This window comes from Prionailurus viverrinus, chromosome A1 (assembly GCF_022837055.1).
Source record: "Prionailurus viverrinus isolate Anna chromosome A1, UM_Priviv_1.0, whole genome shotgun sequence".
Classification (NCBI taxonomy): Eukaryota; Metazoa; Chordata; class Mammalia; order Carnivora; family Felidae; genus Prionailurus; species Prionailurus viverrinus.
The window spans coordinates 203552939-203579832 of record NC_062561.1 but is presented as its reverse complement, the minus strand read 5'-3'; the positions used below and the strand labels follow the sequence as shown (position 1 = coordinate 203579832).

Below are 26894 nucleotides of genomic sequence, written 5' to 3'. Positions count from 1 at the left end.
AGAGAAATAGAAGAGATGAACAATTTTCCACATTGTGCTATAGTAAGCCTTCACAAACTTTTTGTTACTTATAGAAGGGATTAAGATAACATCAAATATGCCTGGATTCAATTCACAACTTTACCCCTTTCTGTCCAGCTTTGGTCAACTTAGCTCTTCTGTGCTTCAGTTCTGTCTTTTGTGAAATAAATCTTTCCTCATTATCTTGAGAAAAGCATGACAATGCATTTGTGCACCTAGAAAATTAGAATAACTCAATAATAATATCTATGATTATTATTACACATATCATGAATTTCTACTGTAATTGTTCAAAGAAAAAAATGAAAATGTGGTATTTGAGACTTAGAATGTCTCCATTGAAATGAAATTTCTTGCCCATTGAAATAATTTTGAAATTAATGGTATTTACTTTCTCAAAGCAGTCAACTTTCATATAGTGCTTGCAATACTCTGCATACTCCACTTGGGCTTTTAGCAAAGATAGAGAAACTAAGAGAAAAAGTTAGAAGAAAAAAAAGGTCCTTATCTTAAGAAGTTTACAATACAATTAGAGAATAGCACCAGAGTTAATAGCGAAACAGATTAGAGAAAGTAGGAAAAAATAATAAAAGAAAGCAAAAGAAACATACAGATATGCTACGTAAGCAACATTAAGAAGCAACAATTCCAAAATAAAATTTTGAAAGAAACTAAAGTGACAAAGGATTGAATTAGTCCTTTGTTGGAATATCTATACATCTCAGATTTGCTTGAGGGAAAACCTCTCCCTCCAAAAACCTACCAGAAAGCCGGGAGGGAAGCCAAGTCCCCCAGCCTGCTATACCTAACATAGGATTCTGATATCCAGGTTTAGATGCAAACGGCAAAGAACAAGATTGATTATGTAACCCCAAGGCAAAAATAAAGTAACAGAGGAAAAAGGCCTTTAAGGAGAGAGGGAAGAGGAACCGTGAAGTATTAGAAAAGAAGCTAAATATGGATGATGCGCAGAAAGGGTTGGCAAAAGGAAAAGGTTTGTGACAGTCCCATGGGAGAGACCCCACCCAACACAGAGGAGCCAGGCACTGGCTCCTCATCACCCAGTAGGTCTGACAGTCTGGAGGAGGGCTTGGCAGAGAGAGAACACAGTGCTCTGGGAAGGACAGAGAAAATCAAGTCAGGAGGAGGGAAGTGCAACCCATATTCTAGCTAAAGTATCAATTAAAGCATTTCAACCACAAAATACAAAGCCAGAAAAGGTACGTTTGAACTATACTGCTCTTTAAAAAAACAAAACTTATTTTTCCCAGTATATATCCAAATATAAGGCAGTCACAAATATAAGTAATCCCCTACTTCCCCCAAAACACAGTTTTGCTCATTTTCATTGTGTGAATATTTAGGGTATAAATGAATTGAGTAAATATCTATTTTTATTTTTACATATACATATTTATCCTACATAATAGAAGGATTTTAAATATAATGAAATAACTATATATAATTCTTTCTTATGTTTTTTTCTGCATCACTGTCTTGCCAAAACAAAGTATTTTCATTGGAATTATATTGAATCATAGAACTGCATAGAAAAAATTTTCACATTTTTCACACTGAGGCTTTTTTTTTTTAATATTTACTTATTTTGGGGAGAGCACAAGCGAGGAAGGGGCAGAGAGATGGGGACAGAGGATCCAAAGCGGGCTCTGCGCTGACAGGCTGACAGCAGTGAGCCCGATGTGGGGCTCAAACTCACGAACCAGGAGGTCATGACCTGAGCCAAAGTCAGATGTTCAATCAACTGAGCCATCCAGGTACCCCCATACTGAAACTTTGAACACACGAATATGGTGTGTTTCAGTAAAATTTTGTAATTTCCTTGTGTCCACCTAATTATTTGATACATTTTAAATGTTCCAGTTTTAATTCATTTCATTTTTTTAAACAATTTATTACTATACAATTGATTTTGTGTACAGAAAAATCACCAAACCCTCTAATTACTAACCCCTTTAATTTGTGCATGTATTCTTTTAGGTTTTATTAGTAGATAACAATGGTATTGTTTTCCATGTACTCTTTTCAAAAAAACTCATAACAATCACATTTGACACTGCAGTTATAAGATCATATCCTCTGGATAATTACTAAATGTAAGTTAGATTTCTTCAATGCTTTTTTTAAAACCCTCAATATGGAAGTGTGGGAATTGCTCTGGGAAGGGACAGAGGCCAAGGAAGGGTACAATCTGGGGCAAAGTTCCATGAGGGATCTCTCTGGCTCAATCCCACAGAGAGCTCTGCAGGCAGTGCTAATCTGGGGTGAGAAAGCTGGACTATTTACAGACTGTGTCATCACTGGTTTAAGGACTAAGCAGCGGAGGACGCCAATTCCTAGGCATTCCTGTCCACATGAACAAACAAAATAATTTCCATCAGCCTGAGAGCAACTCCCCATAGAGCCCTAAGGACTGGTGTGAAAGCACACAGGGAGTCCAGGACCATGAAAATGGTAAAAAGATACAAGAGGATATGAGAAAAATACAAATGGTCTTCAAATCTAGCCCTTTCTCTTCCACCTGCACACTTGTATCTTTTCCAAACCAAGTGAATCCAGTTCTCTAGGATTCTTCGTTCATCTGTCATCAATTATGCTACTTCTTCCCAAAAAAGCCTGGAAATTCAACAAATGGATGCAGAGTTCTCCCTACTGAGAAAGCTCTGCCTTCCTTACTGTTAGAAAGGGATAAAAACTTTTTAAATCACATTAATGTAAACCACTGTGTTCAGTAACGTCTTTGATCAATTGAAAACTCAGTAAGTATACAAGTGAAATGAAAAAGAGGTATTATTTTCTAATCACTTCAGGGTAAAAGCAAAAAGAAATGTGTGACGGCCTTGATTAGCTACTTGTAACAGAGTAACACATTTTTATTTGGATTTTCAAATAATTGCTTAGAATGTCTATTTAACTTTCTTTTATAACTTTAGCCCTAGTACATGGATGTACTACCCCAACCTTAAAAAATAATAATAAAGATGGGGCACCTGAGTGGCTCAGTCAGTTAAGCATCGGACTTCAGCTGAGGTCATGATCTCACAGATTGTGAGTTCAAGCCCCGGGTTGGGCTCTGTGTTGACAGCTCAGAGCCTGGAGTCTGCTTCGGATTCTGTGTCTCCCTGTCTCTCTGCCCCTCTTCACTTACTCCCTGTCTCTCAAAAAAATAAATAAACATTAAAATTTTTTTTAAAAAAATAATAAAGTGTAGTAATGAAAAATAAAAATTAGCAATGAAAAGTTACAGAAAAAAATAATCACTTAATATGATATGAAATTTTGCTTCCAGACAAAAACCTATTTGGCCTTGACCACAGCAACTTCTTACTCAACACGTCTCCAGAGGCAAAGGAAACAGAAGCAAAAATGAACTTTTGGGACCTCATCAAAGTAAAACACTTCTGCACGGTGAAGGAAACAATAAGCAGAATTAAAAGGCAACCGACAGAATGGGAAAAGTATCTGCAAATGACATATCAGATAAAGGATTAGTATCCAAAATCTATAAAGAACTCAAACACCCAAACTCAACACGCAAAAAAACAAATAATCCAGTGAAGAAGTGGGCAAAAGACATGAATAGACACTTCTCCAAAGAAGACATCCAGATGGCCAACTGACACATGAAAAAATGCTGAACATCACTCATCATCAGGGAAATACAAATCTGAGCCACAATGAGATACCACCTCACACCTGTCAGAATGGCTAACATTAACAACTCAGGCAACAACAGATGTTGCCGAGGATGCAGAGAAAGAGGATCTCTTTTGCATTGTTGGTGGCAATGCAAGCTGGTACAGCCACTCTGAAAACAGTATGGAGGTTCCTCAAAAATTAAAAGTAGAACTACCCTACGACCCAGCAATTGTACTACTAGGCATTTACCCACGGGATACAGGTGTGCTGTTTCAAAGGCCACCACAGTGTTTATAGCAGCACTATCAACAATAGCCAAAGTACAGAAAGCACCCAAATGTCCATCAATGGATGAATGGGTAAAGAAGATGCAGTACACATATACATATATATACAATAAAGTATTACTCGGCAATCAAAAAGAATGAAATCTTGCCATTTGCAACTACATGGATGGAACTAGAGGGTATTATGCTAAGCAAAATTAGTCAGTCAGAGAAAGACAAATATGACTTCACTCATTTGAGGACTTTAAGACACAGAACAGATGAACACAAGGGAAGGGAATCAAAAATACTATAAAAACAGGGAAGGCGACAAAACAGAAGAGACTCATAAATATGGAGAACAAACAGAGGGTTACTGGAGGGGTTGTGGGAGGGGGGAATGGGATAAATGGGTAAGGGGCATTAAGAAATCTACTCCTGAAATCATTGTTGCACTGTATGCTAACTAACTTGGATGTAAATTCAAAAAACTTAAATTTTAAAAATAAAAAAAAAAGAAATTCTGCTTCCACAATACCAGAGGACGCCATTCAATTTTGCATGCCAGTTTTTCTTTTGAAAAGAAGAAAAATGTGATAAAATACCACTTAATTTTTACTTCAGTGAAAGGAGCTAAGATAAAAATTGTTTTCCTTTAATGAGAGCAGCATGGTTAAAAACAGCTCCTCTTTGTATTCACTTCCTCTAAACATTCTACTACATAAAACCTGGAATCTTACTTCTATTTATAAGATAAAGTGAAAACATTTTTTAACAGTACACAGAAAAAGAGAGTGTAATTCTTAATATGATATTCCAAGTTTATGACTGAGAAGAATCTCAGCCACCTGAAATTTTTCATGTGTAGCTTCTGCCAGGTATCAGTCATGTGACCTTGGACAAGTCACTTAAAACTTCTCTCTCAGTTTTCTCCATAATATGATGAGTTGGACTTGTATTAAGGATCATTTACAAGACTGTAAATAATATTATATTATCTGTCTTCTAACACAATGAGTCTTATTTTTAACCTAGGAATAAGTAAGTACTTAGAATTTTTTTAAAAATGACAAGTTTCTGTTCTTTAATACTGGCATGTGGAAGAATATACACGTTTTCTGTTGATTTTGCTATTACACAAAATACTCTTGTGCTTTGGGGTCTTGCCTTAGGAGAACTGCATTTGTTATACAAAGAAACAAGTTTAACTAGTTTAAATGTATATTTGTCTTTTAGAACAAATGACTTTACATAGCTTACTAAAGTACCATATTAAGCAAAATTAGAGTGAATTTTAACTGTAAAAATAACCTCTATCTTCAGTGGAGTAAGCTCTGCTACACTCAGAATGGCCAAAAGTAAACACTACCAGTAAAATGGTAATTTCAAAAACCGAAATAAAAAAATGTTTGGCTATATTCTGTTTAACTTACTATGTCAAAAGGAGACAAACTCTAAATTGGGGATTAAACCAAGTACATCCCTTTATACTTAAACTTTGTTCTTTTAGTTTCTCAATATTTAACTAGGTTGCTGTGAAGGTCAATTTTGTGTGTCAACTTGACAGGGCTATGGAGTGGCTAGGTATCCATCAAATATTATTTTGAGCGACTCTGTGAGGGTGTTTTATTTGTTAATAATTTGTTAATATTTGAATCAGGAGGCTGAGAAAGCAGATTGCCCTCTACATCATGAGTAAGCCTCATCGAATCAGTTAAAGGTCTGAATAGAGTAATTTGCTGACCCTCCCCCTCAGTAACAGAATTCTTCCTGCCCAGTGACCTCTAAACTAGGACATCACCTCTTCCTGCTTCTATTTCCTTTTCACCTCTATCCTGCTTGCTGTTTCCAGCCTTCATGCTAGCACTGGAACATTGCCTGTGCAGATTCTGGACTTGTCGGCCTCCATAACTGCAGGAGCCAACTTCTGATTATAAATCTCTTTATGTGGAAATACAGACATAGATATCCTATTGGTTTTTCCTGGCGAACCTTGACTCATACAAGTGCTATTATAAATGAGGTACTGATTCCTTTATATATATTTTTTTTTCATTTTTAATGCTGAAAAATTAGAAGTTCACAAGAAGTTGAAAAGATAGTGTAGAGAAATCTGCTGTACCTTTCATTCAGTATCCCCCCGTGGTTCCCTCTTACATAATTGTGGTACAATGTCAAAACCTGCATATTAGGGCATTTTGCCACATGTTCATATTCATGTAAACGCATGTAACCACAACTATTACCAAGATACGGAACTCTTCCATCACCACAAAGATTTCTCTTGTGCCACTTCCCTTTTCTTTCTTTCTTTTCTTTTCTTTTCTTTTATTTTTTTACAAACATAGGCTAGATTTGGGGAGGATGGATGAGGGGCAGGGGTGGGGTCAACCCTCCTTCAGACTTCAGAACACAGCGGCCGGCACCCTCTGCTGCCCCAGCCGCACCTTGTTGGGCTCCAGGTCCATCTGGTCCCGGTCCTCACCCAGCTCAACCTCCTCCAGGTTGGCCTGCTGGGCCAGCTCGGTCAGCTCCTCCCTGGAGGTCTGGCTCCTCACAAACAGGATCTCGCTGTGGGCCAGCAAGAGCTGGTCCCACTCACCCTACTCCTTTTTAATCCCATCCACCCAGCTCTATTCTACCATTGCCAGCCCCTGGCAATCGCTAATCTGTTTTGCATCTTTATAATATCGTCATTTCAAAAAAGCTATACAATGAAATCAACTACTATGTGATTGTTGTGCCTGGCTTTTGCACTCAACATCATACTCTTCAGATTCATCCAAGTTGTCACATGTATCAGTAGTTGATTGCTTTTTATTTCTGGGCAGTACCCATGAGGCGGATGTACCGCAATCTATTTAGTGAGTCACCTACTGAAGGACTTTTTGGTTGTCTCCAGTTTCTGATTATTACAAATAAAGCTGCTATGAACATCTGTGTTCATCTTTATATAGACTTAGGTTCCCTTTTCTTTGGCGTAAATGACTAGTAGTGCAATTACTGGGTTGTGTGGTAAGTTCACGTACGGTTTTTTTTAACTTCCAAACTGTTTTCCAAAGTGGCTGCAACGTTATACACTCCCGCTAGCAATGTATCAGTGATCCAGTTCCTCCACATTCTCCCTGGTATTTGGTCCTTGTCACTACTTCTTTCTCAGATTTTTTTGTTGTTGTTGTTCTGCTCTGTTTTGTTTATTTTGTTTTTAGAGAGAGTGAGCTGGGGGGGAGGAGGGGGGGAGCAGACAGAAGGGCAGACAGAATCCCAAGCAGGCTCTGTGCTGCCAGTGCAGAGCCCAACTCGGTACTCAAACTCCTGAACTGTGAGATCATGACCTGAGCCGAGACCAAGAGTCAACCGCTTAACCAACTGAGCCACCCTGGTGCCCCCTTGTCACTGTTTCTATTTCAATATTTGTAGTAAGTGTATGGTGACATCCCAAAGTCTTAATTTGCCTTTTTCCTATTGGCTAGAGTTCAAACATCACATTTGCCATCTGTATATCCTCTTCGGTGAAATGAATCATGTTTTTTGCCCATTTTCTAAGTGTATCATCTGTCTTTATAGTTTTGAGTTAATTGTAGATTTGAGTCCTTTGTCCGATTTCGTGGTATATAAATATTAATACCAATGGGTAGTTTTTTCTTTTCATCCTCTTAATAAAGTCTCTCAGAGCTCAAGTTCATAATTTTAATATAGTACAATTTATTTTTTTTTAACAGATTGTGCTTTCAGTGCAATGCTTAAAAACTCTTCCCCATGCCTTAGGTTCACAGATGTTTTCATATGCTACCTTCTAAAAGTCTTACACTTTTAGTTTTTGCATTTATATTTAGGATCTGTTCTTTGGTAAAAGGTGTGAGATTTAGATTAAGGTTCTTTTTTTTTCCTACAGACATCCAATTATTTCAACTCCACTTGTTGAAAATACTAGCCTTCTTCCATTTCACTGCTGTTACACCTTCCTCAACAATTAGCAGGCAATGCTATGTCTGGGGTTTCCATTCTATTCCAAAGATCTAGGTGTCTGTCCCTCCACCAATACAACACAGTTTTGATTACTGCCTCTATATAATAAATCTGGTAGAGTGATAACTCCAATTTTGACCTCTTTCAAACTTATTTTAGCTATCCTAGTTTCTTTATCTTTCCATATAAATTTTAGAATAACTTTTTCTACATCTACAATGAATATTATTGATTTTTGTAGGAATTATGTTAAACTGGTATATCAATTTGGGAGATCTTGAGATCTTTACTATGCTGAGTACTCTGATCCATGAACATAGCATAGCTCTTCATTTACCTAGATCTTCTTTGATCTTTTTTCTATCATCGCATTTGACAGTTTTCAGTATGTAAGTCATGTTTACTACTCATTTCATTTTTGGAGGCAATTATAAATGATACTGGATTTATAATTTCAGTTTCCACATGTTCATGAGAATGTAAAATGCTCATTAGAATATAAAAATGCAATTGATTGTTGTGTGTTTATGTTGTATCCTGTGACCTCAAATTTACTTATCAGTTCTAAGAGTTTTTTTATAAAATCCTCTGAATTTTCTATGTTGAAAATCACATCGTCTACAAATAGGAAAAGTCGTATTTCTTCCAGGATACTACTGGCTTCATAAAATGAACTGAAAAGTATTCCTTCTTTATTTTTCTGAAAAGACTGGATAGGATAGGTGTTAATTTTACTTTAAATGTTTGGTAGAATTCTGTAGGGAAATTATCAAGGTCTGGAGATTTATTTTTTGAGAGGTTTAAATTACAAATTTTATTTCTTGAATAGTTGTATGACTATTCAAGTTATCTATTTCATATTAAATGAGTTATTATAGTTCATGCTCTTCAAAAAATTGATTTATTTCATCTAAGTTGTTGAATATATGTGTGCAGAGTGCTTCAGTGTTTATTACCCTCTCGATGTCTCCAAGATCTATTTGACATTTCCCATTTCATTCCTGATATTAGTCACTTGTGTCTTTTGTTTTCCTCTTTGTCCGTCTTACCATAGGTTAGTCAGTTTTATTAATCTTTTCAAAGAACCAGCTTTTGTTTTATTTATTTTCTCTCTTATGCTTGCTTTTTCATTTTCATTGATTCCTGGTCTATATTATTTCCTGCCTTCTGTTTGCTTAAATTTGCTCTTTTTTTGCTAATTTCTTGATGTGAGAATTTAGACCATTGATTTGAAACTTTCTTCTTTCAAATATAAACATTTAGTGCTATAAGTTTCCCTCTCAGCTTTACCTTGGCTGCTTACCACAATTTTTGATACATTGTATTTTCATTTTCATTCAGTTCAATGTATTTGATTCCCCTGAGCTCCTTCTTTGATCCATGGATTATTTTAAATTGTATTTTTTTAATAAATGTTTTTAATTTTTTCAATGTTTGTTTTTGAGAGAGAGAGAGAGAGAGAGAGAGAGAGAGCATGAGCAGGGGAGGGGTAGACAGAGAGAGAGGGAGACACAGAATCTGAAGCAGGCTCCAGGCTCTGAGCTGTCAGCACAGAGTCCAACGTAGGGCTTGAACTCACAAACCGTGAGGTCATGACCTGAGCCAAAGTTGGATGATCAATCAATGAGCCACCCAGGTGCCCCAAAATTGTACTCTTTAGTTTCTCAGTGCTTTAAGAATTTCCTGTTATCTCTGCTGATTTCTAGTTTGATTCTACTGTGGCTAGAGACTATACAATTTCAATTTTTTTCTATATTTGTTAAGGTTTATTTTACAGCCCAGGCTGGCTATGGTTTATCTTGATATATTTTCTGTTGGAAATCTGCTGTGGTTGTGTAGGCTATTCTACAAATGTTGATAATATCCTATTGGTTGATGATGTTGTGAGTTCTTCAATATCCTTGCTGATCTTCTATCTAGTTGTTCTATAAGTTATTGGGAAGTACTGAAGTGTTCAATTACTAATACATTTTATATTTGATTAGGTTTTTAGAGTAAATAGGATACTGTGCTCATTATATCTTTAAATGGCTTATTTCTTATGTTAAAGGATTCACTGAATTTTTTTGTTCGTCTTATATGTAGTCAATCTCTAGGTACTTTTAATAGTGCTGACAGTTCTTTTAATTAGTACTCTAAGATTTTCTAAGCAAGCCATCATTTTATGTGCTACGTACAACAATGTTTATTTTTTCCCATTCATTTATATAAATCCTATTTTCTTTGGTTATTAATATTGGCTAAAATGTGTGGGAGATGTTGAAACAGTAGTCGCCCTTCCTCCTTGTTTATAAAATTTTCAAGCAGTTAAAAATATGAATGCTTAGTATGTGATGCAGTGGGGGAAATATGCCATTACATCAGAATTCCATACTAAACTCTCCTTTTACGGGGAAGGTGCAGGAAAGGAGGGGGTAAGAACTGAAACAATTCTATCATCAGTCTTTAGTGCTGTCTGAGGGATGCTGTGGAAGTCAAGGAAAGATACTCTCATTAGTTGTATAGACTATAGTTTCCTTACTAAACTCAACAGGATTAATTGATGTTCTACCATCTCCCAAAACCTACTCTTTTTTAACATATATGCTAATATATGTTTGCCATTTGTTCGATCCATATCAATATATTTTTATCAGGATTAAATATCATAAAACATAGTAATTTGTGTATATTAACATAAAAATAAATACTAAGGACTACAAAATATTCTAGCTTGTATAGGGGAGTCTAAAAGATGTTTATATGTTTGTAAAACAAATTCATCTTCTATTTTCCAGCTATTTTGCAACAAGCTCAGACCACTTCACTTCAAAAACTATTTTCTGTCTATCGATATAGGACAAGGTTAGGATAACCAGAAAGTTATCAGATAGAGATTTAGTCATGATGATGTTCTTTTTTTCCTTCAGATTTTTTTATTTATAACACAGAGTACAGATCTAGCTGAGCTAGAGAGAGACAGAGACAAAGAGAAACAGAAAGAGATAGAGTCTACAAGGAAAAATCTTGGTGAGTGGCTGACCTACTAGTATCATAAAAGTAAACTAGCCTATAATGAATAATTTCAGCTAAATTTTTTTAACATAAGCATAGTTTTAAAAACACTTGGGGCACCTGGGTTGCTCAGTTGCTTAAACATCGACTTGGCTCCGGTCATGATCTCATGGTTTGTCAGTTCGAGCCCATATCAGGCTCTGTGCTGTCAGTGAGGAGCCTGCTTGGAATTCTCTGTCTCCCTCTCTCTCTGCCACTGCCTGCTTGTGTTCTCTCTCTCTCTCTCTCTCTCTCTCTCTCTCTCTCTCAAAAAAATAAATAAACATTAAAATAATTAAATGGATGGAACTAGAGTATATTATGCTAAGCAAAATAAGCCAGTCATAAAAAGACAAATATATGATTTTATTCGTATCTGGAATCTAAGAAACAAAACAGATGAACATAAGGGAAGGGGAAAAAAATAAGATAAAAACAGAGAGGGAGACAAACCATAAGAGACTCTTAAATACAGAGAACAAACTGAGGGTTGCTGGTGGGGTGTTGGATACGGTGATGAGCTGAATGGGTGATGGGCATGAAGGAGGGCACTTGTTGGGACAAGCACTGGGTGTTATATGTAAGTGATGAATCACTAAATTCTTTTCCTGAAATCATTATTACACTATATGTTAACTAACTTGGATTTAAATTCAAAAAATAAATAAATAAACAAAATTTAGACAAATAATTCTTTGATCACATATTTATAATTGAGTACTCTATTAGACATAATTATGTCATCCAAAAAACTTTTATAAAAACAGAATGAAATAGGTATAATTAAAAATAAGTACAGCATATAGAATCTTTAAAAAAAAATAGTACCTGTACACCATCCATTATGTAATGTTCTTTCAAGAATTTTTTTAAGTTTATTTATTTTTAGTAACCTCTACACCCAACACGGGGCTCCAAGTTACAACCCTGAGATCAAGAGTCTCATGCTCTTCTGATTGAGCCAGTCAGGCACCCTTCAAGGGTATTTTTGGTAGAAAAAAATCTATTATAATGCTTTTCCTGAAAGAATGAAAGTAAACTTAGTTAAAATAATCTATAGGCATACACTTTCAAGTCCCCATTTCTCAGTGGAACAACTCTGATTAGGTAACAGGTTAAAGAGATTGATAATTTTGGGGAACACCTGGGTGGCTCAGTCAGTTAACCAGCGAACTCTTGATCTCAGCTCAAGTCTTGATCTCAGTGTCATGAGTTCAAGCCCCAAGTTGGGCTCTGTGCTGGGTGTGAAGCCCACTTTAAAAAAGAGAGAGAGAGAGAGAGAGAGAGAGATGGGTAATTTTAAACAAAATAAGGATTCTACTTAAAATCTACTTAAAATGTTTTACAAAAATATCTGCTCCCACATGCAATTATTATATGAATTATAGAGGGGGGAAAAAAGCAATTCTTACTCAATATCAGTAATAGTACTCTCTCTGGCTTCAAAACAAGTTTAAGGCCATGGTACAGTGTAGCTGGGGACAAGTGGCAGAGTACATGTAACACTATCACTGCGCTCATGTTGCATTTCATCGCAAGTGACAAAGAAACTGAAAGAGGAAACCTGAGTCCCGCTGTTCAAAACAACCATGGTGTTAGAAGAATACAGCACACCTGTATCAGCCCCACACGTATAAAAGCATAAAAGGAAGATGCCGAAAATAAACTCATCTTAATTTGTGCAAGTCGACAAACTCTGTAGCAAACTGCCAACTCAACCAACGTAATAGTGTTTGGTGGGGCCTGAGGAGGGTGGAAGATTTCCTGGCTAACATACTGAAGTCTCCTCCAAGGGAAAATAGGAGTGCAAGTGTGCATAAACCATTATTTATAAAATAGTTAACTGAGTGTGTTTTGGGGGCACTTGGGTGGCTCAGTCAGTTAAGCATCCGACTCTTGGGTTTCTCACAATTTGTGAGTTCAAGCCCCATGTTGGGTTCTGCACTGACAGTGTGGAGCCTCCTTGGGATTCTCTAGCTCTTTATCTCCCTCTGCCCCTCTCTTGCATACACGCTCTCTCTCTCTCTCTCTCTAAAAATAAATAAACTTAAACAAATTTAAATATAAAAAATAAAAAAAGATAGTGTATTGTTTTTATTTCTAACATCTGTTTTGTCAGGATGGCTGAGTAGTCTTTTTTAACTTATACTTTTTAAAGTTTATTGATTTATTTTGAGAGAGAGAGAGAGGCAAAGCAAGAGAGAGAGAAAGAGAGAGAGAATCCCAAGCAGTCTCTGCACTGTCAGCACAGAGCCCAACATAGGCCTTAATCCCGCAAACTATCATGACCTGAGCTGAAATCAAGAGTTGGGTTGAGCCACTCAAGCACCACAAAGAACTACATTTTAAAGTGTAGCGTGTCGATTAAGAACATCACAGTAGAAGCATTTACGAAGTGCCTACAGGTGGAAAATCAGTAACACTAATCACAGTGAACAAATCTGTTAGAAGAAAAGCAAAATTGCTAATGTACCCATTGTAGAAGGTCCATATTTTTCAATCCTGGAAATCTCCATGTAGTTCTGCCTACTGATCCTCAGAAAAGCCAAAACTTTTAAAGAACAATCCTGTTCCTTCTAATTCCCCAACACTATCACATCTACTCACTCATTTTGTCCCTGAAGGGAGGGGACAGTAGAGCTCACAGCCAAATCAAGCACATACTTACTGCACCACGGAAGTATTCGAAGTGACTTTCACTTAAAGAAAAAAAGTTAAAGTCACAGAAGAGATGCTGTGTGTTGTTGCTGTGCTTCTCACTGTGGGTGGTAGCAGTGGTGTTTGGTTTGGCCGGGGCTGTTTTATCCATCCTTTCATGGAATCCTACAACCCAAAGAAGTGAGAGGGTAAAAAATATTGACCTTTGGTAAAAGAATATTTGAGGTAACTCTCCTATTCCGTGCACTACCGCACTCTGTGCTCATGAGAAGATAGGAGTGACAGATTAGACCAGCTCCTCACTAGACCTTAGGTATGAATTGATTTCCATTTCTCTCAGTACATTATTTCTTGGCTGCATTTCTATTTGTCTCTTCTGATGGTTATTATCAAGTGTGAGGTTAGGGTCTGAGTATAAAGAAAAGAACTATGGAGCCCTGATCCTGTATTTCAGGTAGGATTAAGACTCAGAATGAAAAGAGAAATCGGTTTGCCACACAGAGATTTCAAGTAACGTCCCTGGCTTTGTGCTCTATTCACATCTCTCCTCTGTGACACTCAGGCAGCTTTAAGCAGCTGGGTGAGGATTCCAAGAATTAAGATTCCATCTATCTCAAATATAGTTTCAGCTCCTCAGGAATAAGAAAAAGACTAATGAAAATAACTTTTCTGCTGCAAAAGACAGTCTAAGATTAAATGACAGAAGACTTTCTAATTGTACCAGTTCTGATGTGGTAAATATAAAACACTAAAGGGAAAAGTTCAACCTCTAGTAGATTTTGAAAGCCAAAATAGCTTTAAGCAATAAGAGCCAAATCAGTATTAGTTAATTTTATTCTATTCCAAGGCAAGATCTGAGAGTATTACTGTCAAGACAGTGAGCATCTAACTAAAGAGAGTTGTTGGGTAACTGTGGTTCACTTTATTGCCAATTAAGCAGCCAGTGGCCATGCTGTAATAGGATCTCGACTGACCACCATTGGACAGGTTGGAAATTAATGAAGTCGATACAGGAAATCTACTCTTGCTTTCAAAAATAATTTAATCAATTATAATCATTCCACATTCTCATCACTCATACCACTTATCAATGGAAACTTCCTAAACTCTGAGGCATAAATAAATAATTTATAATGTTGGAGATACCGAATACTTTTTTATGGTTCCTAAACAAAAGAAGTTACACCTCAGATGAGGAGACTAGATTAACAGGGATGAAACAGGATTAAATAGCATGCAAAACAATTCTGTTCTGACACAGAATAGTGATTTCCAAATGTCAGTTGACCACTCAATGCTGCTGCAAAGACTTCCCCAGACTATGAATAAAGGAGTAAAAACCAAAAAAAAAAAAAATGCAGATCTCTCCAATTTAACAACACTGGTTATAAAACACATCATCTGATAATAGCTTATATTAATAGGACTCTTTACATATTTCCTATGTAAAAGGAGGAATTTATCAGAGGTGCACTGTGCTATCTTATATAATCAAAGTGAATGCTGAACCATCAAACCATGGGAATTGCAGAGGGGAAGTGCACTGAAGACTTAGGGAAAACAGAAAACAGCACAATTGTCATTGCTTTTTTGTAGTTGGAATAATTACGATAAAGTCTCTTAGGTGTATATATATATGTACACACATATATATACATATATATACACACACACACATATATATATAATAGTGTCTATATTTGTTATACTGTGGATTCTATCTCTGAGATTTATTCACTACCATTTCTAAGTTTGTACCCTTAAACAACATCTGATAGAGGACCTAACTATAGCTATAATGGCAATCCTATAACAACATATAAGTGTATCAAATCAACCTAATGGACACCTTAAATTAACATACTGTATATATGTGTCAAATATATTTCAATAAACAAAGAAAACAGAACTCAAGTGCCACCGACAGTCAGCTTCTCCCTCTCTCTCCTCTCAGCTTCACCTATTGTTAGAAAAGGAAATTTAGGACCAAATTGGACTGACTTACATGAAGGGCCTAACCTGATTTGAGCCAGATTAGACAAGCAATAAAAAAAGACACCCTCCCATAAGTTGAGGGACATGTAAAATGTCATCCTATGAAGTAGGTTCCAAAAGAAAAAAAGGCCACTCAAAGAGGAAGTTAAAGATTCTCAGTAAATAAAATAATACAATGTCTAGCTTTGGGGGGATAACAAAATCTACCAAATTAAATATTCCAATCAATTGTACAGCATATTTTAGATGTCAGAAAATATTAAAATGTCCAAAACATACACTTCCTATATTTAAAAATACATGTTCACTCTAAAGTTTGAGAAGCACTGAAAGTATTCAGGGGGAAAAAAAAATGAAGAAATAAGACTTGAACTGTAGCCCATGAAAGATGGTAGAATTTACTAGTTGAGCTGAAAGAGTAGGTAAGTCCAGTAAAGAGGAAAAAAAAAAAAAGTATAGAAGGCAATATATCTTATTCAAAGGGCATTGAAGGAAACTTTCAGAATAAATTTATTGCTCCTCTTTTTTTTTATTTGATAATATGCTTCATAGCTAAGAGTAATCCCTGATGGAAATTAGAGGTAGTAAATTTGGAATTGGAAAATTCCAAAGGAGTGCTGATGCCACTGTTTACTTGTTTTATATACTAATTAGTCAGCTAATTTCTTGGGTTGTCAAAACTGATTACTGAAAAAGTACTACCCATTATAGAAGTGAGATTGAAATAAAAAGTGATATAATTATCAAAGTGGACCAGAGTACTCCTATTGAGAGCGAGAATAATGCATCTCAAAAACTGCTGAAAAAACACAATGAATGTCAAAATCAGAAAATTGCCATATGTTAAGCTGAGCTTTTCTTGCTAAACATTAGAAATTTTAAATATCCTCAAATATAGCACCTTCTTAGGTGGAAATTTTTCAAAAAATATTCAGTTTGTTAGTGTAAAATCAGTGCAGATGTCAAACATCTGATGGTGGAAAAGCAGGCTTATATTTAGCTTTAACTGAGACATTTTTGGAGAACTGGATTTATGTTTACTTACAAAGGCATATGTTCACTTTGAATGTTAGTGTGTTGAAGAGAAGAGAAGAGAAATATTTTAAGGTAACAATCATAAATGCAACAGAAATCGAAAACAAATAACATTTGTTGCTGAAATTCCAAAGATTATTCAATTCAAACAAGTTAATACTCACGGAACTCTATTATCCAACAGTTTCAATGCCTCTAGAAAAACTGAGAATATATAATATAAAATGCATTTCTTAGTTCAACTAAGACAGTCTAGTATAAAATGGTATAGAAATAAACTTAATTGACTTTAATTCAGAGTATATATTTCTGCATTGTACATCTAACTAGATGATTTATGTGTCATTCAATCTGTCACAAAAATTCTTTTCACTTCTGTTTAGTTCCCAGCTAGCCAGTGAGAAAACTACATTAGCATGTCAAAAGTTGACATTTTTGAAATAATTTCCTTATTGTAATGAAACACTGAACTTAAGTGATAAATATAAAACTGCTTTCTTGCTGCAATTTCAAGACTGCTGGGAAAACTGCCACTTCCCCAAATCAATCTCTCCACGTTTTTTGGTACGTCTACTTCCTGGATAGGAGTTTATAATCCTTCAGCTCAGAATTTTGATACCATTAGAATTAAAGCCCACTTTGAAAGAGTCCTACTTTGAGAAATTATCAGGTAAATATCCTTTCAGATTAGGATGGCTATTATCAAAAACTCAGAAGACAACAAGTGTTGGCGAGGATATGGAGAACGGGAACACTTATACACAGTTGGTGGGAATGTAAATTGACGCAGTCATTATGGGACACAGTACAGAGGTTCCTCAAAAAAATTAAAAATAAAACCACCATGTGATCCAGGAATCCTATTTCTGGTTAAACATCCAAAGGAAATGAAATATGTATCTCAAAGAGATATATGTACTCTTATGTTCACTATGGCATTATTCAAAATAAAACAAAATATGGAAACAACTAAATGTCCATGAATGCTAAAAGAAAATTTAGTGTATATATATTTATAATGTATTATTCAGCCTTTAAAAAGAAGGAAATCCTGCCACTTGCCACAAAATGGGTGAACCTGAAGGACATTAAGTGAAATTGAGCAAGACACAGAAAGGTAAACACTTCATGATCTCACTTACATGTGGATTCTAAACTAGTTGAACTCAGGGAGAAGAATGGTGGTTGGTGAGGTCAGGGAAACAGCTGGAACGAGGAAGTCAAAAGGTAAAAAGTTTCAGTTATGCAAGATGAATGGGTTCTGGAGAACCAATGTATGGTGCATGGCATCGTGACTACAGTTCATAGTACTGAATTGTATAACTGAAATTGGCTAAGAAGATAGATCTTAAATCTTCTCAACATACACACAGAGGCAACTATGTAGAAGTGATGTTATTTTGCTTGGTTGTAGTTCTTTTCACAATGTATAAATATATAAAAACATCAAGTGGTGCATCTTAAGTCTCTACAATTTAAAGGTATCTACATAAATTTTTTTTTAATTTTTTTTTCAACATTTATTTAGTTTTGGGACAGAGAGAGACACAGCATGAACGGGGGAGGGGCAGAGAGAGAGGGAGACACAGAATCGGAAACAGGCTCCAGGCTCTGAGCCATCAGCCCAGAGCCTGACGCGGGGCTCGAACTCACGGACCGCGAGATCGTGACCTGGCTGAAGTCGGACGCTTAACCGACTGCACCACCCAGGCGCCCCTACATAAATTTATTTTAGAAAAAATAATATAATTTCAATGGGAAACAGCATGGAGATTCTGGGATGTAATATGGAAAGAAGAAAAGTTCGGACAGGAATGAGGAGTAACTTATGACAGGACATCCGAAGCCTTATTCAATACCCACATGGGACTTTGATGAATCTTAGGAAACAAGGTGAGGAAAACAAAGCAAGCTGCCAAAGACGAAGGGTATATTACAAGTTTTAAAACACTCAGAACAATCACACCTAAATAATATATCATTTAGGGCTATGCATCTGTTCGAAAAGTATTTTCAGAAGAAAAAAATAAAACAAAATTTAGGTTTATGGTTACCTGAGGGAAGCTGGCAGAACACGTGGGTAGTGTTAACGTCATTGCCAATGTCATCAATCTTAAGTTGGAAGATGGATTCCCAGATGTTTGATTTCATTCTTCATAATTTATATATCTGTTCCATATACTCTTTGATATGCATTAAAAATTATCAACCTTGAAAGAAGCACAGAAGGCAAATACTGTCATGTCCATCCATTGCTGAGGGTTGGGGCCAGGTTAATGAAGGCTAATTGTGTGTATAAGTACTGGCAAGAGGTCACATACTATCTTGACTGTTTCTCCCCCCATGAATAAATCAGCTCCTGGGCTGCGTACATGGGGACAAGAGATAGTGCCACAACAAGGCTGGGAAAGCTGTCTGGCAGATAAGCATGATAAGAACTCTGAGTTCTCTGCCCCACCAACAGAAACAAATGAACAAGCTGAAGCTGGACATACAAATCTAGGCGAAAGACATAATTCATCAATTCAAGCAAGCAGTCAAATAGCAAAAAGACAGAATTAAGTATGAGCAATTTCAAAGGTTAAAAAAAAAAGTCAGTCACTGGAATGAGAAGACAAACCACAGAGTGGGAGAAAATATTTATAAAAGAATGATAAAGGACTGTTATCCAAAATATACAAAGAACTCTTAAAACTCAGCAATAAGAAAATGAACCACCTGTTTAAAAATAGTGATTTAAAAAATTTTTTTATTAGTTTTCTTTATTTTTGAGAGGCAGAGAGAGACACAGTACGTGTGGGGGAGGGACAGAGAGAGAGGAAGACACAGAATCCAAAGCAGGCTCCAGGCTCTGAGCTGTCAGCACAGAGCCTGACGCAGGGATCGAGTTCACAATCCATGAGATCATGACCTGAGCCGAAGTCAGACGCTCAACCGACTAAGCCACCCAGGTGCCCCAAAAATGATGATTTTAAAGACCTGACCAGACAACTCACAAAAGAAGATATGTAGATGTAAAAAAGCATATGAAAAGATGTTCATCATATGCCATTTAAAAATTACAAAATAAAACAATGAGATAACACTGCACACCCATTTGAAAGGCAAAAATCCAGCCCACTGACAATATCAACTGCTGGTGAGGATGCGGAATGACAAGGAGTCTCATGCATTACAAAATGCAATGCAAAAGTCCTCAACTACTTTGGAAAACATTTTGGCCATTTCTTACTAAATTAAATATATTCTTATAAGATACAGTGCTCACACTCCTTGGTATTTACACAAATAAGTTGAAAACTTATGTCAACACAAAAACCTGCATAAAGGCCTTTTTTTAATAGCACCTTTGTACATGATTTCCAAAACTTGACACAACCAAGAAGTCTTTAAGGGAATGGATAAACTGTGGTACATCCAGACACTGGAATATTATTTTCTGTGAAAAAGAAATGAGCCATCAAGTCATGAAAAGACATGGAGGAAACTTTCATGTATACTACTAAGCGAAAAAAAGCCAATCTGAAAAGACAACATAATGTATTACTCCAACTATATAACATTCTGGAGAAGGCAAAACTATAGAGATTGTAACCAGATGGATGGGTGCCAGGAGTTGGCAAGCGGGAGGAGGGAGGGAGGGATGAATAGGCAGAACACAAGGAAGTTTTAGGAAAGTGGAATGAGTATGACACTCGAATGGTAGATGCATGTCATTATTTATTTGTCAAAACCCACGTAATGTACAACACCAAGTGTGCACCATAATATAAAGTATGGACTTCAGGTGATAAAGATGTGTTGATGTAGGGGCGCCTGGGTGGCTCAATTGGCTAAGCGTCCGACTTCAGCTCAGGTCATGATCTCACAGTCTGTGGCTTTGAGCCCCGTGTCAGGCTCTGTGCTGACAGCTCGGAGCCTGGAGCCTGCTTTGGATTCTGTGTCTCCCTCTCTCTCTGCCCTTCCCCTGCTCATGCTCTGTCTCTCTCTGTCTCAAAAATAAAGAAAAACATTAAAAAAAAAAAAAAAAAGATGTGTTGACATAAGTTCATCAACTGTAACAAATGTACGACTCTGGTGGGGGGTGTTGCTACTAAGGGGAGGCCATGTCTGTATGGGGTCAGGGAGTATGTCGGGACTTTCTGTACTTGCCATTTAACTTTGTTGTGACCTAAAACTGCTCTCATAAACTATGTCTACTTTTTTAAAATTAACCTTAAAGCCCTGAGGACTTGGGAAATTCCAAGAAATCAGAAAATAGAAAATAAGCGTATTATGTGTTAACAACAGAAACACAGAAAACAATCTGCACTGAAGATTCAGTTAAGAGTAGGTTTTAATACTAGGTAAACATTTTATCCAGCAGGAAATAAATTTTAGTCTGTAAAGAACCATGAAGAACATCTATATGACAAACAGAAAAACCACTACGAATTAAAAACTATTTTGACATGCAAACTACAACTAATAAAATTATACAATTTCTCCTTATCATGACCACTAAAAACACATATTTCTCCTATAGTCTAAGAGAGAAGTAAAGGATTGCTTGAAAATCTCAACTCACTACAATTTATATCAGTGACTGCAGGTATTACATAACTATCAGTTATGTAATCAGAGCCATTCTGTGTTTAAAATTTAATTGGATAATTAACTGGGCTCAAGTAAAAAATACGTGGACATAAATAAAGGTAGATGCAGACCCAGTGAGCATTTTCCTTTAAAAAAAAAAAAAAAGTATCCAGACTTTGAAAAAGTAGGATTCTGTAGAAAGTGTTCAGAAATTCAAAGATTTGACTAGCTAGAACTAATTAACCTTTTAATGCTGCCATTACAATATGCATTCAAAAGCAGATGCTACTGGGTTTGAGCAGGTGTGTTAGATGAGTGCGAGAGTAAATGCCAACCTCCTTCCAGGATAGGGCAATTCTTGTCATCTGGTTCATCTCAGAGATCTTTACTGCTACAGGATTGCTCTGAATGACAACGAACTTTCCAGTACAGAATTTTGGACACACTGTCAGTATAAGAGAATAGACTTGCTATGGTAAGACCAACAACAGAAAGTATCAGGAAAGTTCTTTCCAAACGAGGATCCCAGTAGAAAATTATGGGACACCACCTGGTTCACAGTTTTACCTGCTGGACAGATCATCAGCCTTAAGAAAGACCTGAATGCCGCCTTTTAAAAGAGGTCACATTTGAGCACGACACTGTTTTTCAGAGCTATTCTGTGGCCCCGCATCTACTTTCTGAGCTCCTCCCCGAAAGCTTCTCTGCCTCTGCTGCTTACTTACTCCATAGATCTATTTAATATCTTTTAGAAAATCACAATTTTCTGTATAGGGTCTTCCTGGTATACTGAGAAACACTTTGGTAGGTGCTAAATTACCCAATCAAGGATTACAGCAAAGTGTTTAAATAGAGTTTTCCTGTAACATTCTATGCTTTTATAACTGTCATATTTACCTCCAATTATCAAAAACATAGGGCCTAACATTAAAGAATGCTACTATCAGGTGAGGCAGTAATGTGGTCAGGCAAACACCATCCACACAGCCAGGCTTGTGCTCTTGTTGCTGATGGGCTTTACCTGAAAAAAAAAAAAAAAGTAAGTATACTGTCCATCTTTTGATTTTTATAAAAATATTATCATTTGTTAAAATAGCAGAATTTAGGGGTGCCTGGGTGGCTCAGTCGGTTAAGCATCCGACTTCAGCTCAGGTCATGATCTCGCGGTCCGTGGGTTCGAGCCCCGCATCAGGCTCTGTGCTGACAGCTCAGAGCCTAGAGCCTGTTTCAGATTCTGTGTCTCCCTCTCTCTCTGGCCCTCCCCCGTCCATGCTCTGTCTCTCTCTGTCTCAAAAATAAATAAACGTTAAAAAAATTTTAAAAAATAGCAGAATTTAAGCAACACTCTTAAAAGTGGTCTAAAAAATGATACTTCAAGAGCCAAGATGAAGGAAACGAATGTAACTGGGTGTCGTTAAGTGCTGTTTAGACAGTACTGATCACAGTTTACGTAAGGGGCAGTCTCATTTCTTCACTCTAAATCTAATCTTTTGGTCAAACATACAGATTCATTCTGAGAAGTCCTCTTCTTCACAGCCTGTCGCTGCAGTTCTTAACTTTTCTCAAACACATTTTTCTACCTTTCCAAAATGAAACCATTTGAATGACACAGTCATATATACACATGCAAGGCCACAAAGGGCATGAAACCTGTCATGATTAATTCTCTCAATACCTGCACTATTTCTCAACGAGCTTTATTCTTTTAAAACAGTGAAGTAGCCAATGCTTAAGTTAAGGCAGGTGTAGTAATGATCACTCTACATATTCATGGTGTGGAGTTGGTTTGAACTAAAATATACAGCCTAGGGTGGAAATCATCCGAAAAAACCTTGTAATAAATGAATAAGTGAACTATGATTTGTACAGATAGGTTATTAAATGAGATTTCTTAGTTGCAGATGGTGTAAATATCACTGCAAAAACTGTGGTATGTCCATTCTCTTAACAATGAGTCGATGATCTTTTCCAACCTGTGAGGTGTCCTGGACCAGTGCTGTTTTAATACTAATGTGCATTCAAATCTAAGGTCCTAGGTGATTTTTCTTTGTCTGTCTTTGGCTATTTTCTTTGTCTATTTGTCTTTGGCTATTTTCTTTGTCTATTTGTCTTTGGCTAGTTTTCTTTGTCACCACACATACTAAAATTCTAGTTGTCATAAATGAAAAAAAAAAACAAAAAATCAACACTTCAAACATAGGATAAATGAATTAAATAAGCCTGTATCCCAAGATAGCCTCCATCAATTTTTTTTGTCTCTCTGTACAAGAATCTCCCTCATTAAAAATTGGCTCTATTCCCACACTTGTTTGTATCCGAGTGGCCTGGGACTGGTCTGACCAATTGAATAAAACAGAACTTCTGCCACACCAATTCAAAACCTGATCTTCAGTTTCTGTGTCGTGCCTCTTGAAGCCTAAATCACAATGTAAGAATCCCAGATACGGATTATAAATATCAGAAAGCCTGAAAACAAACAGCTCTGAAACAAAGACTGACGGGATAGAAAGAAGAGACATTTCTTACTTCAACAATTACCATTCTCAGTACATGTTAGAATAACTGCACAGAATATCAGTAAATGTGACCTGAACAACACTATCAACCAAATAAGCATACGTTTTAGGACACTCCACCCAATGATTGTAGAATACACATTATTTTCAGGTACATACAAAACAGTCTTTCATATAGACAATAATTGGGCTACAAAATAAGATTCAATAAATTTCAAAAAACTGAAATAATACAAGTCAAGTTTCTGATCAAAACAGGATTAAATTAAAGCCTCACAAAAGAAAATGTGGAAAATCAGAAATATTTGGCAATGAAAGAGCAGACTTCTAAATAACCCATGGCAAAAAAAAAAAAAATTGCAAAGAAATTGTAAAATATTTTGAACTGAATGAAAATAAAAGCAAAACATATCAAAATTTATGGGATGCAGCTAAAGAGATGTTTACAGGGAAATTTACAGTTTGAAACACCTCTATCAGAAAAAAAGGAAAGTTTCCACATATTAACCTCACTTTCCACCTTAAGAAAACAGGTTCAAGGGAAGTTTTGGAAATGATCAAAATGTTTTAAAACTGGGTGCTGGTGATTTTTGTACAACTCTAAAAATTTGCCTAAAATCATTGAATTATATATTTATAATGGATGACTCTTTTTAAAAAATGTTTATTTTTGAGAGAGAGAGCCCGCACATGTGTGTGCAAGCAGGGGAAGGGCAGAGAGAGAGGGAAAGAGAGAGAATCCCAAGCAGGCTCCACACAGCACAGAGCCCGACGTGGGGCTCGAACTCATGAACCGTGAGATCATGACCTGATCAAAATCAAGAGTTGGACACTTCACCGACTGAGCCACCCAGGTGCCCCTATAATGGGTGATTCTTGTGATACATACACTGTATCTCAAAATGAAGACTTCTCTGCTGGAAAGAAGCACTGAGGAACTGATGTATGAATAAGAAGCCATCTTACATGTCCAGCCCAGCTGCAAGGACTGCTCATGCATGAACGATCTCAAGATAGAACCTATCAGGGGCACCGGGATGGCTCAGTTGGTTAAGCATCCGACTCCTGATCTCAGCTCAGGTCATGATCTCACAGTTTGTGGGTCGGAGCCCCACATCTGGCTCTGTGCTGACAGCATGGAGCCTACTTAGGATTCTCTCTCTCCCTCTCTCTGCCCCTCCTCTGCACGCTCTCTCTCTCTCTCTCAAAATAAACAAATAAAATTAAAGAAAAAAAATAACAGAACCTATCAGCTGTTTTAAGCCTCTGGACACTGAGGCAGTTTGTTAAGCAGCAGTGGGTAAGCAGAGCAAGGTATGTTAGGTTCTAATGTATGTCTATCAGCCTGGTATAAAATTCTGAGTGTGTCCACACCCCCAAACAGTCAGTCATCCGGCAGCAAGTCTCACAGCTCCCCATTTTCTTTCTAGCTCATTTGTTTCTTCCTTTCCTCTCTCTTCCTCAACTTGCAAACTCATCATTGTAACAAGGTATCATTTTCTGGTACAATCCATTCTGTTACAAGAACTTTTCCTTTTGCTTGAGGAAGAGCACTAAAAGAATTTTCTAATCAGTAACAATTCTTAGTCTTTCTGCACAATCAGAAACAATATAAAAAATGAGATTTAGGAAAAAATTTGTCAAACTGCAATTGTAACTGGGGAAAAAAATAGTGTCCCTGTATCCAAAGTTAGTAACTATGTTGTATGTAAATTTATAAAACAATCTTTACTACAGGCTAAACCCAAACCTGAGGGTTTGTATGGTAATTCTTTAAGTGTATTTTTAAAATATTTAATTAGCATTAGCTTTGGCTGACACATGTAACCTGGGAAGAATTATATAGACAAGGACTAAGAATAAAGACAGACACACTATTCTATTTAGAAGTCACCGTCTCTTTGACCTGGATAAAATGTGTATGGTGATGTGAGGACTCAATTTAAATTTAGATCAAATAAAACGTTAGTGACAGAATTATACACGCTTCCTACCAGAGGGTTAATTTACTTGCTATTATTATTGATTCCTTTTAAACCAAAGCACTTCCCACGAACGAGCATTTTTTTTAAATATTTCATCTGAATACAAAAAAAAATTTATACAAAAGTATTCTTAAGAGTTTGGAGAGTAGAAAGTAAAAGAGACAAGTAATAGAAAATAGAACAGAACCATGTCTTGAGATTCCTCATGCACTTTTTTGCTGACTCTACAGTGAATCAGAAGACCAAAAAACCAATTACAGACTCCTGATATAGTCTTTTTAAAAATACATGTCCAATACAATACTTTTATTATCTACAAGACTTTTCCCCCAAACACCTGGAACTTCCCCCACTGAAGAGGGCCTCACATTGGCACTTGCTACCTGAGCTAGGGGGTGGGTATGTGAATAAACCCCTGATAGAGCATGGTGGGGGCTGCAGAAGTGTGCTCCCTCAGGTACAACCTTTGTCTTTCCCTGTTTTCACTACCTCCCCTCACAAAAGCAGGGTACATGGATGGCAATTTACTTGTGGGAAGTATCTACTTGTTTGCAACTGACAAATGAACCTATATAATATATATTTTCATAGTATTATGCAGGATTCACCTTTTAATCCTGAATATATAAGAGTTTATAAGAAATAAAAATAACATCTAGAATTCTCAGCTATATAGTTTAAAAAAAAAACCTACCTTCATATACTACAACTGTCTGTGGTAAAACGTGTTATCCTTAAATAGCTAAATAATGCCCCAACACTAGAATTTTGACACTTTTAAGAAAAAAACTCTGGCAAATTATTCCCAAAATACTATTCCCTAAAATATTAAATAAAAATTTTAACCAAACCTTTATCACAACCAAGGAAATTCTGGTCAAAATTAGGATCAAATGTATTTTAATCATGTCATTCTTTCTAAGTACACTAGATTCTAAAAATGAGAATTTTCCTTTTTTAAAAATATAAAGTCATTTCTCTGAAACAGAACTAAATGTCTTGGGATTTATTAGTGTTTTACAATCCATTCTAATCTATAAATCACCTATGAATGTGTTATCTACTAATATAACTAGCTTTCCCTCTCTCTCCTTACTTGATATCTCTATAGTACATGTTTAAACATAGCATACTGTCTAAGGTCTATTAGATAGCTACTGCCCAAAGTGATCATGGATATTCAT

The 26894-nt window shown here is 36.4% G+C and overlaps 1 long non-coding RNA gene across 1 annotated transcript; it reads right to left on the bottom strand.

The window, feature by feature from the left end:
- LOC125175937 (uncharacterized) lies at positions 1-22224 on the bottom strand. The gene is made up of 3 exons (XR_007156074.1): positions 22107-22224; positions 18689-18844; positions 1-236 (listed from the first exon to the last, which is right to left on the bottom strand). It is a non-coding gene; the product is annotated as an uncharacterized LOC125175937 (long non-coding RNA).
- Positions 22225-26894: the final 4670 nt, after the last annotated feature.